This window comes from Vanessa tameamea, chromosome 5, assembly GCF_037043105.1.
Source record: "Vanessa tameamea isolate UH-Manoa-2023 chromosome 5, ilVanTame1 primary haplotype, whole genome shotgun sequence".
NCBI classification, from domain to species: Eukaryota; Metazoa; Arthropoda; class Insecta; order Lepidoptera; family Nymphalidae; genus Vanessa; species Vanessa tameamea.
This window is the reverse complement of record NC_087313.1, coordinates 9,769,073-9,785,840: the sequence shown is the minus strand read 5'-3', so window position 1 is coordinate 9,785,840 and position 16,768 is coordinate 9,769,073. Positions and strand designations below refer to the sequence as shown.

Genomic DNA, 16,768 nt, shown 5'->3' with positions numbered 1-16,768 from the left:
CTCTTTTTAAATATTTTTTTTATAAAAATGATACACAATGAACTGAAATGATTTGCCCATTGTTCGTGTTTTAGTTTTTATCTAATAATAATAATAAGTGTTCAGTGCGGTTTGAAAAGTAAGGTATATTTTTTAGTCTACGACACGCAGATTTTTTATATATCTAAATAGTGTCGCAGTACAAATGAACTAAACAAGCGGTCGAACTTTATTATCTGTGTGTCGTGTGCGTGACAGCTACGGTTGACACGTCATACTTTACTAGTGTTCGTGTGCCTAGGGGCCAACCGTTAGACACAATGTTTTTCGACGATTCAGACCATAGATAATACACTTATACTAGCTAGACATGTCAATAATCAAAGGTAAAACATGTAGGATTTCGATAGTGATTGGTAAATTATTAAGATAACAAAATCGAAAGGTACGAAACGCATGTAAAGAAAATATTAGCGGGAAACGCTGTTAGTGATGTTATTTAGTTACATTATAATAAAACGAGAGTGAAAAAATAAATAATGATTTATTTATTTAATTTGATATAACTCATTTACAATATTTCTTTATTGCCTCTATGATATCTTTCACACTGCAACGGACCTGTAGAACTATTCTGTAATAGAAACTCGAAATTAACCACAGAGAACGAGCTTGAAGTGTCAAAGTGTGTTATGCGATATTGACTTTAATAAGCATAAATTTACAGTAAACACGCATCAAAATGGCGTATCACCGTAAGTCGGTTGTCAACATTTCACGTGTAAGATACGAAGTGATACTATACAATATAGCATGTTATGTTGTATAGTATAGTATATAAAATTGTAAGGAATATTAGGCGTGCCTACAACGTTAATGATACAATGACCTTGGGAACTAAGACGCTATACCGCTTATGCTTGTATACCCTCCAAACCGTAACACTACAATACTAAGCTATAAGCTGGTAAAATTTGTGGTATATCCTAAGACGAGCTTACACGAAGCCCTAATAACAAGTAATACTTTGCTTAAAAGCTTTAGATACTCTTACGCAGTGGGCCGGGTACCTTCGAAAAGTACCCGAGCCCCTGGGAAGGGAACCGGATTATGTGAGGTTCCTACCCACTAAAACCACTGCGATGGCAGTCTTTAGCAAGTGTTAGAGAGGCTGCGGGTTCGTGTCGATATAACCTATTTGCGGCCCCTCAGGTGCTGTGCTCCGCTCATAGCTCGGCGGAGTTCTCTTCTGGAGAAACATGAACAACCTTATAAGAACATCTTAATACATATACAGGTACCTACCATTATCAACATTTTTCATTTTCAATCTTCGGTGCATACATCCGAGTCGGAGTCGTACAACACAGGATTTATAAATATATAGATGTACCGTTACAATCAAAGGTTATCGACCTACTTAATAAGTGTCGTATTACTCGCAATGTAATTTTATATGCCTACTACTACTAAATGCATATGAATCAGCAAATTCTTGACAACACACAACTAAAAATGCGCTTGTAAATTATTAATTTCTATTTTATTGTAAGTACATATTAAAATATAACGAAAATTTCTAGGGCGACATTATTTATTTTACTTCCTTACAAGAACCCTTTGTTAAAGTTTTCCTTTTAATCTAAAGGCAAGGTCATTTAAATCTGGTAGGACTTAAATACAAATATGGAAGTACAAGCTAGTTGTAATACGGACGGACTACACCGTTTTTTTCTTGAGACCAACGGAGTAATTATAATGAAGTTTTAAGGTTGCATTTCAATATCAAGAGGATCAAGATTACACGTAGTACTGTTGAAAGCGATACTGGAAATACAAGTAATTCCGGTACTTGCGGTACTCAATACATAATGTACCTACAAAGTGAGTTTTTAAAAGGGTTGTCTACAGCAGCAGTACAATTTATAAAAAAATATATATTTTGAAACCTGTGAAATCGTATCTTTAAATTAAATTGTCATTAAAAATCAAGTATAGGTATTTTGATTTTGATCGTATATAAAAAAAAATACATCTTAAAAACAAGGTTATAATTACTTTATTTTCAAATGAATGTGGCGGATCATATTGTGATCATGGGAACAAAAACAAATACCATGATCCATCGAATGATACGTATCCAATTTAAAATAGTATTTGACGACAGTTGTTTTTTTTTACTATTATAAAAAAAAAAATTCAAAAAAATATCTTTTAGAAAATCTTAATATTTATCAAGCATTATTTTTTATTGATTGTGTTTATATGTCTTTTCTTTAACAATATGATAAAATTATAACATTTTTGGACGAAGAAAGAACGTCTAGTGTGAAGTAAGTAAAAATATTGTGTATAAGGATGAATAATACTGAATTCGAAAGTTACACTAAAGAATAATGCCCAGGGGGGTAGGGTCAGGTTTCTGAGTCTGATGGCTCAGGTACAGAAAAGATCAAATCGTTTTCCACTTACTGTACAATATAGAATCATGAAAGAGCTCTACTGTCACCCGTGGAGACGAATAGTTATAAGTTTTAGCACTTGTTTGAACACACAACTCACTTTGTTTTTCCGTGTCGGATTTTTTGGCGCACATCAAAGGGTTCAAAGTTCGAATGTTTGTGTGCCTGCCACACTTGTGCGGGCGTCGCCATTGAGATATGTCGTGCACAAACTTATATATTTTGTGGCTAAACAACCTAACGATGGAGTGGAGTGACGAGAGTGAGAGTTTATAGAGTGGGTGCAAGGAGAGCTGAAGAGTGATCAAATCTTTGAACACATATCCGGCAGGTACTACAATAATACATATGTGAACGAATGAGAAAGCATAGTCTTCAAAGAACACGTTCTGTGAGCACATGTCTGGCGCCAGCTTTACTTTCAAGTCCAAGTCCAGGAAGTTTCGCTTCAGTATTTTCCGCGGCGGTTCCATCAACATTGTTTGCCTGCTGTTAGGCTCTCCAAAAGAGGTGTGTTTGTGTTTATGTGTGATGTGTGGGATCGTGTATGTATTTATGTGAGTTTTTTATTCCACCGTAACTTTTTGGAGTACCGTGAAAATCCAATCAAAAATTACATTATCCCATGTGACTATAAAATAGAATTAATAACTGTCTTGTTTATTATAGTTAAAAAAAAATGTTCTTAACCAGCAATTTAACAACACTTCATCGAAAGAATACAAGTTGTTGCTTCTAATATTGTCCTGAAAATTTTAATATACCTAAAATTAATATTTGTTAAATGTTAATGTTTTCATTGATTGACGTTGAATTAAATATTTTTGCATATATTATTGCATCTGTTTTTTTTATCGGTCTTTTTAAAAGCGTTAGCCTTGTTGTCATCCTAATAAAATACACCTGTCACCTAACACCTGTCGCCAAGAGGTAGGTACCTCCTCTTCCCACGCGCAGACAAAGCCGCGGGTGTTATGTAATAGTGTATAAACACAAACTTATAATTTCTAAGATAACGGTTGGCAACGAAACAGCTATTAGTTTTCAATAAATATAAAACGAGGAGCAACCGTAATGGCTTTGTTATGAATTATAAGTTTGTACACAAACCCATAATTAACATAATTATGTAAATAAACTATTATTTAATGTCATTGCAAGTATGTATATAACTACCGAAACATGTAGTTGATTGATACCTTTAAGTAAAACGCCGATGGACTACAGAATTTTATTTAATTACAGCTAAGAAGATAGGATAGAATCGAGCCGCTACCCAAGCAATTATCCCATGCAATTGATGCTTTAGAACCAAGTGTGAAAATTTATATTTGTGCTAGAAGTAATAAAATCAAAGCGAGATTCGTAATTTTTTCAACATTTTCATTGAAAAATATGTTTTTAGTGTAAATGTAATGTACAAGTACCTAATAGCGATTAATTGACTACACGGAGTCTGTTCTATCTCTATTTCGGATATACGCAAATGTAGTTAAAGTGTTTGTGTATACAATGTAAAAGAAGTAAGTTCACAATAACACAATGTCCAGTACCGTCGAGGTATTTGGCGTCTCATTCATTTATTATAGAGGAATTGATCATTTGTAATTATTGTCGGCAAGTTAATGATATAATAAACGATATCGTAAGTGTAGAATTAAAGAAAATAAGAGATTAATTCAATGGTTTACTGGCTAGTTAAGACTCTATCGAGTTCTTTTCAAATCTATGCGATACTATAGAACAAGTATTAGAAGATGCGAATGATGAAATCCGCTGTAGGACGAAGAGTAACAGTGAGTTAAGAGAAATTATAAATAATCATATTGGTACAATTAACGCACTGTAGAAAAAAAAAAAAGGAAATAACATTTCCACACAGCACGAATTACACTACGTACCAAAGTTGAAGCAAGAAGTAGTAGTAAATGTAGGCATGGTGTTAAAATAAATAATAATTTTAAGCGTTCGAGAATCATATTAGTAAAATTCCCAGCGCCAATCTTAAAATATAGATTTTTGGCTGGCTTTAGAATTTTAGTAGAAATAACTCTGAAGACACACGATGATACTTTGATCTAATTCGAAATTTGATATAATTGTCTTTTCAGAAACTTGGTTCAATATATAGATAAGTAATAATTAATTTAAAGAAAATATAAAGTATATAGACCGGATGGAGAATCAACTGAAACAACTGGATGACAGGAGTGTTTATTTAGGGTATCAAAAAAAAAAACATAGTTGCAGGTATATTAATTAAATAGTGTTAATATTTTGATGTTTCTTTTTATTTTTTTATATTATGACACCTATTTACAACATGGCATTTCTGGAGTTCCCCAAGGCTCGTGTTTGGGTCCATTATTATGTAGTAATTTCATTAACAATGCTATTAAGTTCTTCAAATATATTTAATTTAGTTTTTATGCAGATGATTTAAAAGTGTATATAAAATAAAATACTAATTTATTTAAACAAAATGTTGCACGATGCGAAACGTGATAATAAAGTGACTTTATGTCTATTAATGTATATTTACTTTAGTTTCATTGATTAAAGTCATAATATTTAAACACTAATGTAATCTTAAGTAAACACTGTCTCAGGCATGTTATTAAACTTATCGTAGTTATTACTTAATCGTTTATATATTGTGAAATATAAGGAGAAATTGCATTTATTTTTTATTTTAATAAGTAATAATATTAAATAAGTATAAAGGGAGATTTATACTTTATAGTGAGTGGCATTTTTTAATCTTATAATGATTAAAAAAATATATTGGAGAGTTATAAACTTTTTTTAGGCTAATATGTAAATTAAATCTTCTATTATTATTTATCTTATTATTAAAATATATTTACGAGTATTACATTATGATGTCGCTTGCATCAAAAAAATATTTTTAGATACCTTCTAGAGCGCCTCACCTATGGCCCAAGACTTGACCATTATCAGGTAGCTCCATTGCGCGTTGTTTTTTTGCAGATTTAGACAGGCCTGAACTGCTGGGATATTTTACCTGGTTCTATCGCTTAAATGGTATCTTCGCTTTCGATCAAATTGTAACATGATGATTCAAAACTGAAATACACTACTTGAATCATACATATACACTAATATGTATTATAAAGAACAAAGGTTTTTTTTTTTCGATTAACTTATATGGTTATAGATTCTAATAACATATTTATATGTTATACCTACGAATTATCAGCGGAAAAACTGTCGTTTCGAATATTTTCAACTACGTCTGCCAAAACTATCAGCAGACAGGTACACGAAAACTTGTATCATGTAAGATTTGTCTGCGTCAGTGTATCTAATGGATAAGTCATAGTAACCGTTTTTATGTTTAAGAAATAATAAATTAACTTAAATTCAATTACTTTGTGACAAGGTGTTAACCCTTATCAAAATAAATATATTCACTATTAACACAAGACTTTATCTTAAAATATTAATGTTTACACTTTGATATTTGTTCTCAGACGTAATGTAATTTATCTTAGACATTATATTTATAAGCATTTACAGATTATACGAATTTTTTTAAAAACATTTTTTGTTTTGTGTGCGTGTTTAGACAAAGGCGAATATCTAATTAATATTAGGGCTAACTTCAACTTTTCCCGTTTATTGTGTTTCGGTGATAGGACACTTTAATGAGGCTTCGTAAAGGGTTCGTTGTTTTATAGGAGTTTACTCGAGCCGTCAATTGGCGTAGTGAGATTAAATTAATACGATTACGAATAGATCTAGAATGCGTAATATTGATTACTTGATATCATGGCATAATTACATTTAGAATTGCTAAAGTGACCTCGTGCATGAATCCACAATTGTTAAGGTACGAAGTACGAAGTACGTTTTGGATAATACGGGAAATAAAAACACGTTTCTTGTGGTAACAAATTGTGTATACTTTAGAATTGACAATTAGTACTTCTGAAGTATATATAATAGCATCTTTCGCTTCTGAGAAACTTCATTGTTCGAAATGAACTTTATTATAAAAAAAAAATATTTTTGATAGAAACTTACTTAGTTTTTTTTTATAAGATATGTAGGCGGAAAGATTCATGGGCCACCGGATGGTAAGTGGTCACCACTGCCCAAACATATTGGCGCTGTGAGAAATATTAACTATTCCTTACATCGAAAATGCGACAACCCTTTCATACTGGCTCACTAACCCTTCAAACCAGACAATAATACTAACTTTTGCTGTTTGGTGGGACAATTTATAATGAGGGGGATTTTTTGAAATGATCTTATATTGATTGTACCTTCCAAGATCGACTTGCACAAAGCCCTACCAACAGTTGAACTGGAACTTAATTTAGTTAAAGTGTTTATGTGTAATTATAAATTGTATGTATTGAAGGATTATAAGGATAATGTATTTATAAAAAACCGCTTCACTCTGCTTGGTGGTAAAACCTTTTTCATTCGATAATTTATTTCAAAACTTTTAAAAATTTAGAGTTGTTTCATAACCACCATTAATATCTTTAAGAATTTCCCATTTGAAAAGTGCAATAAATTTAAAGCTACTTATACAGGTATTCGACGTCGCCCGAAACGAATATCTCGCTAATTAAAAATATTCGAAGACTATATTATAAAATTTAAAATATTAAAGGAAAATATTTTATCGAGCAGTATGTCTTAAATTATTTTAAAAATAAATTTTAGTGGACAGTGACGTCAAATTGATGTTTGTTAGAACAACTAATCAAGTCCTAATATTATGTTCTCAATTTGAAACATTAATTTTGCGACGTAGTTACTGTTTATTAAGCCATCTTAACAAATGAATTCATGTGGAGCGTTTACATTATATTTCGGGAAACAGCTCTAAGGTAACAGGTGTGCTGAGACATTTCAATTAAGCGCTCAAATAAATCTAAGGACAAGAGATTATGGTTTGCCAAATACCCTAAACTGCTCAGTCTTTAGAAATTCAATATTTAAATTAAGTTATTTTCTATTTATGTCGGCTCGTCGTCGGCAAAGTGGGTAGAAAAATTGAAGCTTACCCGAAGATTGTGGGTTTAAACCCGAGCAAACACCACTGAATATTCACGTGTTTAATTTGCTTTTATCATTAATTTCGTACTTGGCGTTAATTACGATTTATATTTAAAAAAAAAACGGTATCAAAAGACGCTTAATGTTAAGGACTTTCAATCGGAAGATGTTTTTGTTATATATGTATATAGGACTGGCAAATGACAACTGATGGTAAGTGGTCACCACTGCCTATAGACATCTGTACTTAGAAATATTAATCATTCATCATAACAACTATGCGCCATTAACTATGTGAACCAAGATATTATTTCCCTTGTGTCTGGCTCATACACCCTTCAAACCGCAACATTATAATAATAAGTATTGCTGTTTGGTGTTAGAATATATGATTAGTGGGGGATACCTATGCATTCGAGCTTACACAAAGTCTACCACCAAGTGCACCAAGTTTTTAAACAAGATTTTTATGGCATTAATTGGCAGACGAGCATATGGACCACCTGAAGGTAAGTGGCTACCACCGCCCATAGACAATGGCGCAGTAAGAAATATTAACCATTCCTTACATCGCCAATGTGCCACCAACCTTGGGACCTAAGATGTTTGTCCCTTGTGCCTGTAGTGACACCGACTCACTCACCCTTCAAACCGGAATACAACAATACTGAGTACCTACTGTTGTTTGGCGGTAGAATATCTGATGAGTGGGTGGTACCTAACCAGACGGGCTTGCAATAAGCCCTACCACCAAGTAAATAAGATACAATCTATACTGACATTATAAATGCGAAAGTAACTCTGTCTGTCTGTCTGTCGCTCTTTCACAACTAAACCAATGAACCGAATTTGATGAAATTTGGTATGAAGGAAACTTGAACTCCAAGGACATAGGCTACTTTTTTTGCCTAACACATGACAACCGATCCCTAAAACGCGACAAAGCCGCGGGCGACAACTAATATATTATATATATACATACATTCAATCACTGGGTCCATTTACGTATTGATCATGAATTGATAAACTATGCGTGTAATCTTAAGCATAATATTAATAATTGATATATTAACTAATCCTAATGGCTTGAATGCGTATATTTGTATTCAAAACGTCGTTATCAATGTTACAAGAAATTATTTTATAATTATAATTCTTGAGTTATTCCTATAATATGATTTGAGGTTTTAAAGCCATCAGTGCGTTACTAGGACCCCAGCACCGTGAATTAGCTTAGCTGTAGATTCCACAAACAATAGAAATGTTAACGCAGGATTTTTGTTTTGTATAACTTTTACATATTTTAAATTTTGTCTCAGATCTGCTTGTTAACACACGAATTAATATTTTTGTGAAATACATAATTAATAATTAAATTAAATTAATAATTGAATTAATCATTAAATTAATAATTAAATTAATAATTAAATTAATAATTAAATTAATAATTTATTAAAAAGCATTTTTCTGATCGTCCGAACATAACTAGTGTCATGCGTTTTTTTTTATGTCATAGGACCTATGTACCCGTTGGAAAGTGACTACCACCGCCAATGGACATCTGCAACACCGGGGGGCTCGCAGGTGCGATGCCGGCCTCTAAAATACATGTCATTATGTCATTTACAATAACATCGTCGTACTAGTTTTATTTCTTTCATGTTTTAAAGTATTTAGTTGTACAAATATTATAATACAACTAGTTGTCGCTCGCGGCTTCGCTTGCATGGGTTTGTCGTCAGGTTTTAGGTATAAAAAGTAGCCTATGTTTTTCCCTAGGGTTTCAGCTAGCGACTTATTAAATTTCAGTAAGTTCAGTTCAGTGGTTTGACCGTGAAAGAGTAACGGACAGACAGACAGAATTACTTTCGCCTTTATAATATTATTAGTATAGATAACGAGCACATTTAAATGTTCACTTTTACGCAATATGAGCGTAAATATTTTTATCGTGTTATGCCATTTCTTATTTTCTTTATTTTCTTTAAAATATATTATTTTTTAAGTTTGCCAGTTGCAAGTGTAAAAGGCCTCAGTGTGTAACACCGCTGAAGCGCAATTTAGTCGTTTGGCATCTTATGTCTACAGAATTCGTTCATAACGTAAGTTTTCGCAGTGACGCTGCACAAAATTAAATTCCACATGTGGCTCGGATTTTGAGGGAACTATTGTAATTTGACTAAATACTCTATAGAAGTATAACGGAGTTAAACAATATAAAAAGTACATTAGAATATATTTTAATATTAACTTGTAAACATAACTAGGAATGGGCCAAATATAAATATGATAAAATATAAACGTATGATATCTGCATAATCAATTTTCACCCAGTTTTAATTATTTCTATTTGTCAAACACGTTTACGTTCTGGGTAAATTTAGTACACCTAATATATATTCGTTTTAACAGTATAATTTCTACACACTGAATTTTATTTTACTCTTTTCATTAAATTAATTACAAAAATGATTGTAGCGCCGAAAATGTATTTAATTCAAAGACAAATCTAGCAGGTCTAATATTAAACTCGTTCAATTGATCATTGCACCTGTAATTTTGGTGACGGGGTAATCTAGCATATTGTCTATGTATTTGAATTTGTTTCAAATTATAAATAAATAAAATTAAGGAACATGCCTTAAAAAAAAATTTGTAATCATTAAATTAAATTGTAGCAAAAATTGGTTTTAAGGAGTTTGATTGTAAATCTAGACAAACTTTGAAATTGGAACGTGCCATGGAAATCACGTGAATACATTGGTCCTGGGACTGAAACTCTATTCGAGGATCCACCTGTGTTTACGCATAAAATGTCTTCCGAAGAAGTGCTGTATATCTTGCGACGAATCCAATTTTATCTATTCTTAGCTCGACTCCGAGATTTGCCGCCGAGACCGAAATTAATCAGAATATAATTATCATCAAATTTTATCATTATAAAAATGCTGCTCTAATATTTGAACTTGAAGTCTACTCACATAATGCAAAATAAATTTTTACTCCAAAGTATATTGTATTTTATTATTCGTGAATTAAACCTTGAACTATAAATAAACCTTTTTAATCAGTTTTAAAACTTGTTACTGTATGTAGTTTAAAAATAATTGGAAACAAGTTTACCGAGATCTATTCGTAAGTCACACTCTCGACAAAAAATCGATGTTTACGTATGAAGTAAAAACTGTACACTTCATTTGAAATGTCAATTTCTAGTAACAAATTGTAAAACTATTAAATCACAACGATCAAATTGTGTAAACGTTATAATTTAGTAGAAACATTCCGAGAAAATCCACGTTTCTACTACGTTTTGTTTATCTTATAAATAAATAAATATAAATATATAAAAGACAGTAGCTACATCATAACTTATATTATTATTGTTCTATAATTTTACCATCTATCGGTGGAAAATTAGTAACGTTTCATACGATTGAATACACTGGTCAACAAAATTTTAACTTTGTCGTGCCACATGGACTTTTTTGATATTTTATACTTTAATTGGTGATTGTAAGAAAAAATAAATAGTTAAAAAACATTTGCTAGACAACGATTTTATTCTATTGAGTAATTTAAAATATTAATAGAAAACACAGACCTCGTAAATCAGAAGTTTATTTTCTTTATAAATTACTCAATAATCTAAAATTTTCTTGAATATTTAGCTTCTGGTTGGTCCCTTTTAATTGTCCAGCAGTAATCTGCTAACATATTTGGGCTCCATTTGCCCTGGTACCGCTTTTCCTGGAACCTCTCACCGTGCTCGTCGCTAACAGCCCCTAAATTGTCAGGAAAAAGATCCAGATGCGAGTCTAAAAAATGGATCTTTAGTGCCATGTTGCTACCCAATGCTTAATATGACAATAACAGCTCGCTAACCAACTCTTGTAGTTACCCAAAAAATTTGCAACAACGTTTTTAAAAGCTTTACATGCAGATTTTACCTAATTCGCTTATTATTATTATTAGACTTGAATCTTTTATTAACTCCCTAATTTGAAGGCCAACAAAAATACCCTTTTTAATCTTTGCATCACTTATTTTAGGGTATTTTTCTTTTAGATACTAAAATCCACTCCCATTGCCTTCACAATTTTTTTTATTAATCCTAATTTGATATGCAATTGTAGTAGAAGCACATTATTTGGCTGTACAAGGGGTAAATACTTTACGTTTTTTGCCCAGACACGCGTAGGCCATGTTTTTTTTATATAGTGATTCGTTCTGTCTCGGCTATCCCAGCTGAAGTCCCAAGTAATAGTGCAACAACTTTAAGATCACCACAGATTTTGAAGGAATATGTATTGTTAGTGATTATGCAACAGATATGAGAGGCAGATTTGTCTTGATGGGCGACAGAAAAACCAAAACATTGATGATAACACTCCAACACAAGATTCGTAAAACTTCGTCGTTGTTTTTTGAATGTAAGTTCTCCGAAAACATAACAAAAAGAGTTAGGATCATTATTACACTTCCTCGACATGTTCACAGGGTTAATAAATCACAAAAAAGTGTTCAAATTCAACGACAAATATTTTTATAACGATTTTCTTGTAAGCGTTTCTGTTAATTTACTGCCGTAGTACTAGTTATGAGTATTACCGTATCACAACAAATATGAGGCTAATTGACATATGACAACTGTGATTTAATAATCAAGGAAGATTGATAAAACAAAATTAGCTATTAAAGTTCGTGTGGCAAAACCAGTGTTGACCAAGTGATATTGGGCATTCCATCATTGTTTCTCAAATAAATAAATGAATAGGTATATAAACAATTAAACATGCTTAGCAGGTAGTAGGTATAATAATTATTAATTATCATAATAATAATAATATTATATTATATACATTACATCATGATTGCTTCATTCTATCTTGTTTTGTTTGGAAAATTAAACCAAACTTGTCGGAGAACTTGGCGCAAGAGCTTTGAATACATAAATCACATTACGTGTGCTTCTCATTAATTCAGCTCAAATTTACTTTCAACTATAAATAATCAATAAAACAAAATCGAATAATAAGTAAATTACTAAATAAAGTGACAACACTTTTGACGTTTTTACAAACAAACAAACAGACGCGGCTTGACCCACTACCGGTAATATGCATTCACTTTTGATCCTTCACTGTAATATTCTGCAGTTTTTATAATTATTCCAAACAAAAAAGTCGTTCCAGCCAGTTCTTTAATGACGGAGTTCTCAAACATAAAACATGAGGTAACAACCTTCAAAAAAGATCCAAATAAATAACATCCTTATTTTTTTATATTGGTCAATAGTAAATCGACATAAGAGTAGTCAAAAATGGGATAAACTTCCGTTTAAACCGGTTTTAGTTTTTTCTCAGATTAATTTGAGTTTTGTTATATATATGGATTTCGACGCGCTGATAACGAATATGACAGGAAACGGAAATACACCCAAAAATGTTCGAAACATTCAAACTCGTTTAAGTTTATCTGAAATTTTCAATGATGATTATAATCGAATTACGACCATCGAACAAACAGTAGTTTAAGTAATTGTAACTACACCTAAAAACATATTATATAATATTCAGCTGAGCAATTGCAAAAATATTAATTTGTAAAGTTAGAATTTTCCGGAAATATTATTCATCGTCAGCGAGGGTTAATCTCGAATACCAAATCCTAACAGATTTTTATGGAGCTCTCAATTTTACACATCTGGATGAGAATTTTTACTATATAAACTTCAAAGTTCAGTATGCCATAAAATATTGTACGCTTGGGCAATATTGGAAACTTGTATTTAAATATTAAATGTAACATAGTCTATATTTAGATATCGAAGTTTTACAAAGGTGAATTGTAGTTTTAAAGAATGCTAATATTTGTTTTTTTTTAAGAAAGAAATACGACGTGACAGATCTATTTATAAGGCATCACGAGCTTATAAAAATAAATGACATTGTTGAAAACACTTGTTTTAATAAAAGTTTTATTATGATGCAGTTCAATAATCCGCTATTTTAAAAATAATGCAACTTAAGGGTAAGTAGTCATAGAGAAATAAATATAAGTAGGTATATCATTTTGTCTGATAAGCCTTTATTTTCCTATATGACGTCCTGGACTCTGGACTTTACATCTGATTTCATTTGTTTATTCTTTTTTGTATCTCGCAGGAAATACGTCTTTTGCTTTTTCCCTACATGTAGTGGGGCGAAGTGAATGTGGGCCTCCCCAGTGCCCTCAACCTCAAACAACAACGGTACCTTCTCCGTCTCTTCGGGGGACATCACTCATTTAAAACCTCAACGATCTGCTGCCGCTTCATTTTTATTGACCACTTAGCGCCCAAAAATAAAATATAATCTTAACCTGCATTGGTCGCATACATTATCTTTGTCAAATATAGTCAATTTGTAACTCGATTAAGTTCAAAATAATAAAAGCAGCAGAATTAAAACGAAAGCGAATATAAATCGATATTGAAACTTAATACGCTGCCAGAACGACATAGAAAGGACGCAATACGGTTCTAAAACTGAACCTTATTTTGTTATAAATATTTTAATCAGTTATAAATATATTAAGAACAAAACAATAGTGAATTAAACAATATAGCTTACCTTCAAATGTGTTTATCCACTATTCAATGACAATTTTTGTGAACTGACGCGATAAAAAATCGAGGGTCAAAAAGAATAAATTTGTTTATAAACAAAGAGTAGGTAACCGACGCACATGCGCACGCTCAACTCTCTCGCCGGTCGGAGTGAGACTTGTACGTGCGTGTGACCACGCCTCCGCTCCGCGACAAGCTACGTAACCGCTCGGCTGGATACACATTATAAGTGCAATAAACAAAGAATTTATGTAATAAACGCAATATGAAGTAGCCAATGTGCTTAAAAATTAAAGATAAGACGTTTGGAAATAATAATATTATCCTAGAGGGGTATGCTAATAAATAATAATCTCGCATATCAATTATTTTGTTTCTCTACACACATGCTTAGTATTTTATTTCAATAAACCGACATAATATAAAGAAAACACTAATATATGATGTCATTTAGCAGTACAACTTGTCGCGCGTTAGATTCGTGACAAATAAGAATAAAACGTCCAACAATTCTTCGGTAGAACTTATAGTATGGATCGAGCTTACTTTATGTAATTAAAACTTGAATCTCCATACCGGTCTTAGTAATAATAACTGCGCAAGCAACATTCGTAGAGGGAACGTCGGATTTTAGTTTATAAACTAACTCATAGGAGAAAAAAACGATTTGATGTAATCACTACCGCCCACAGACATTGGTGGTGTAAGAAATATTAATCAATCCTTACATCGCCAATGTAGGTAATATTACCTTGGGAGCTAAAATGTTATTCACTCTTCAAATCAGGCAATAATTTGTATCGATGTAATACAAATTATTGCTGTTTGGCGATAGAATATCTGCAGAGTGGTTCCTTTTCATCCTACTCAGACAGGCTTGCATAAAGCCATTAAGTAAATATTTTAGTGAGTTTTGACCATTTTATAACAATTATCCATGTTATTATACCCACTTGAGATACTTAAAAGTTACGGTGGGTTAGTTTCTTTGTCAAACATTATTACATTATTAAAGTAGTATTTTGAGTATTATTATTACATTATTAAAGTACTTTTTATAAAGCGAAGATGGCAGTTATGATCTTTAATAAATAAAAAAGACAGTCATTTTTGTCACATTCTTTTTTATTTCAAGTTAGCATTTAATTTCAGACAAATGAATTTGTATATCTAGGTATCATATTTTAACTTCACTATATTTAGAACAAGGTCGCTCGACCGTTTTGATTGTTATCTAAAAATTTTGGTAACTTAGTTTAAAGTTTAAAACATAGGAAACTAACTTTTAAGTTATAACGTTGAACGAATTATGACATTGTATGATTTAATATAGATAGCGTTAATAATTAATCAAAACATACACTTTATTCCAAACACAAGAGGAAAAGAGCCAAATAAACAACATTTGACAGCAAATTGACGCGATATCATTGGTCGAGAGCTTGATTAATCTATGATATTCACTATGGATTTGCGAAAACGTCGACGAAATTGTTATCGGAATTTTAGAAGTAAAATTAAAGTGGAAATAAGTAGTTAAGTGTAATAGTGTTGTATTATAAAGATATATGTATTAATCATAGACTCTTAGTAGGGCACAATATAGCTGAGTTATTAGCAAATCGCACAAAATACGTAAATCTAAGGTTTGTTTATCTTTTTTCCTACTCTCATTGGAATAGACTGTACACATAAATAGCCAGTATGAAAATGAGTACAGAGTTCGAAACAAAGACCAAAACTGGTGCAAGATTCTAACTGACGTAATAATAGAAGTGTATCTTAAAAGGTTATCTTACGAGATAAGTTAATTGGATAAGCTTTCGGTGTAATTAGATGATGTTATAAGTTAAACTAGTTCGAGTCAGAATTTTATTATTATTTCTATAAATTATTATATTATTTATCGGTTAATGTTATCGGTTTTTATATAAACTTTTTGTTTAATGTTCAGTACTTGTTCATAAACTTAATGCCATGACTGATTAATAAATGCTCAAACCACAGCGCTAAATAACAAAAAAAGAAATATCTATTAAGGCATACAATCCTTTACTGATGGGGATAAAAAAGGGAAAGAATAAGGGAAGTACCGTTAGATTTTAAATTAGAGACATAGAAATGTATGCTCTTCAAATGAAGATCAAAAAAGGGTTTTATGAAGATTCAATCTTGAACGTGTAATGGGTTATTTCGTAGAATTCATCTGTATTTGCGAACACATCTGTGAATTGCGACATAGAAAATCACTTCTCTTGTCTCCATCGAGAATAACCTACTGCCAGTCGGAATCAGTCAGAAAAACACAATTCATTCTTGCAAAAGTTAATTGATACTATTCGAATGATGATATTTGAAAACTACTTCAATTTAGAAAGATTAATTATTTCCTTCATACTACTAACTTTGAAATACTAATAAGAATACAAATGACTATATAACATTGGCTGCGATTTAGTTCAGCCTGTTAAGCCTTTTAAGCTTTTAATGGCATCGAAACTTTCATGCATCGGAAACAAAGTAATGTTAAAAATGTTTCTGCATATAAATATTAAATTTATATCCGAGATGCCAGGCCCAGTGGTTAGAACGCGTGCATCTTAACCGATGATAACGGGTTCAAACTCAGGCAAGCACCACTAAATTTTCATGTGCTTAATTTGCGTGAGGAAACCTGCAT

General features: G+C 31.7%; 1 protein-coding gene across 1 annotated transcript in view; it reads right to left on the bottom strand.

Annotated features, from left to right (window-relative positions):
* The window catches only part of Kfase (Kynurenine formamidase), a 33,227-nt gene extending 18,912 nt beyond the window's left edge, over positions 1-14,315 (bottom strand). The window contains exon 1 of the mRNA XM_026628823.2: positions 14,093-14,315. The gene's annotated coding sequence lies outside the window, so the exon portion shown is untranslated. The remainder of the gene's footprint in view (positions 1-14,092) is intronic.
* Positions 14,316-16,768: the final 2,453 nt, after the last annotated feature.